Here is a 2347-nt window from a genome sequence, read left to right on the forward strand (position 1 = left end):
CTCTCTCTCTCTCTCTCTCTCTCTCTCTCTCTCTCTCTCTCTCTCTCGTTTTGCACTCTCGTCTCTCATTCTCGCGCCATTCTCGCACTCATTCTCATTTTCGCTCATGCACTCCCTTGTCTTCGTTTCTTTCTCTTTAGTTTGGCAAATCCCGCGACGACACGCTGAACGGCGATTTATTTTTTATATTCGCGAGGGATCGTTGATCGAAGACTCGAGAAGCTAGCCTTCGTGGATCACACTTCCCCAGAGATGGGCAACGTTAGGTGAAAAGTTTCAAATAACGAACAGAAGGTGGTAAAGCTTCGATTCGTTATTTGTTTAATAGAAACGTAAAACAAGAAATTACTATTCAATACGAATTATTGTTGAAGAGATTATTCATTTATTTAGATAATCGAATAGAAGAGATTTGAATCTAAAATTCTAAATGGTAGAAAGTATGCTAACTATTGAGATAAATAGCGCAATGATATTCTTTTTCTTGAACGAAGGTTGAACTTTGCACAGTAATAGTTTAATCGAAGAAAAGTGAATTTTATTGTTTGAATAAAGTGTGAATTTGAATAGAATCCTGCCCATCTCTGCTCGTCCCTCTCTCTCGCCGACAGTTGGCGTCGCTTGGGACTCCGCGGAAACGCGACACCAGCTGGAGAACGTAAATTAAAACCAGAAAACACCTTTCTACACCTTTTCGTATCGAATGGAGGTCGTTGGAAGGCAAAACCACCAAAGTTAATCGTGATTTTTAAAAGCAATTTCCTTTCAACTCAAATTCATGAACGAATAAATAAATTGCTTTGGATTCAAAACTTTTTAGTGGCTCTAGGATATCTGAGTTTCCTCGAGAATCGATAGGCATATCGACAGAATCATTCTACATATCAGAGATTCGCTATCGACGTTAATTTTAGATGATGACGCCGACAGCTGTCTTAATTTAGAAGGGGAAACACGTCAAGAGCTGCGTGATTTTCGATAAAAAATCTCAGAGCGTAAACCCGAAAATCGTGATAAGCATTGGCACGTTTGTTTATCGTACAAGATACTTCAGATTGCTAATCGAACCCTTAGGGTGTCGTGCTAGAATCTGATCGAGATCTAACGTCGAAGGTTGCGTTGATAAACTCTGAGATATATTAACAAGATTGGAAATAATGTAGGTTCGTCCCGTAGACTAATGCGTCACTTTAAAGATGAGTTGACATAGATCGAGATGTTTATTCACATTCCTCGATGAAGTTGAATTAGAATTCTGAAGCATGCCCAGTGTCAAGAAATTTTTATTTAAAAAACGACGTGGATAACTATGTTTGATGAAGATGGGAGAGAAGGAACAAGAGTTTTAATTGAAGTTTTAATGAAAAGCTCGTTCAGCCTCGAGATCAACCATCTGGGGATCAAACTCGACGAGTTACTCGAGGGTGGAGTGCAAACTGCGTTGAATTCTGTCAACACAGACACCTGTTTTAATTTAAAAGAAACTCTCGAGGAAACCAGAATTTTCGCATAAAATCGTTCGATGGAGGCTAAGCTAGATAACAATGCTAGATTTCAAGTGATCCTAGGTGGAGGATACTCAGACTCGATTTAATTTCAGGGAAGAGGATAAAAGGAGGTAAAGATGGAAGCTAAGATCGTCGACTTTGGAATGGAATTCGGTAATTAAAAATTTGTAAGCGTATCGATCAACAATCCCGATTTGAAATGATCCACATGGAGGCTTGATTTAATTACAGAGAAGAAAACTGAACAAAAACCACTGATCCACGAATCCTCGATTAATACGCGCAAGACTGAATCAGATCGTTTTCTGATTCAAGGATCCGTGAAACAATCCTTCCCTTCCAGCTGGTGTCCGTGAAACGCTAATTTTTGTAATCTCAGCAATCCTGTACGCCATCGCAACGCTCGTAGAAGTAAAAACACGAATGTCGCGCGCGGAAGCGACGTCGCAGTTGCACGTGAACAATCCTCTAATGCGCGGTGACGGTGTAATCATAGTTAACAATAACAATGACAGTCAATAATGATGACAGTAATAATAATGACAATAATATCGATAAGAATAGTTAGTGAACGTTTACAATCTATTACATACTTAGTCGGAGGGGACGTCGCTCAGATTTTTTCGAGGCACAGTTGGATCGCACGTCAGCTATTTTAAATTGTTTTCGTCCGCTCGTGTTGGGACACGAACAATCTTTTCTCCCTGGGTTTTCTCATTTATCGTTTTGTTTGTAATCCTTTTACGTTTATCGTTTATGTTTTCTTTTTTTAAGCTCGAAAGGGTCTGTCTGTGCTCTTTCGCTCGTAGCGGCCGACGCAGAGACCGGCAACGTTATCA

General features: G+C 39.9%; 1 long non-coding RNA gene across 1 annotated transcript; it reads left to right on the plus strand.

The window, feature by feature from the left end:
- The first annotated feature begins 83 nt into the window (after positions 1-83).
- On the plus strand, positions 84-1748 carry LOC128892603 (uncharacterized). The gene is made up of 2 exons (XR_008461114.1): positions 84-1077; positions 1202-1748. It is a non-coding gene; the product is annotated as an uncharacterized LOC128892603 (long non-coding RNA).
- Positions 1749-2347: the final 599 nt, after the last annotated feature.

Source organism: Hylaeus anthracinus, unplaced genomic scaffold, assembly GCF_026225885.1.
Source record: "Hylaeus anthracinus isolate JK02 unplaced genomic scaffold, UHH_iyHylAnth1.0_haploid 12105, whole genome shotgun sequence".
Classification (NCBI taxonomy): domain Eukaryota; kingdom Metazoa; phylum Arthropoda; class Insecta; order Hymenoptera; family Colletidae; genus Hylaeus; species Hylaeus anthracinus.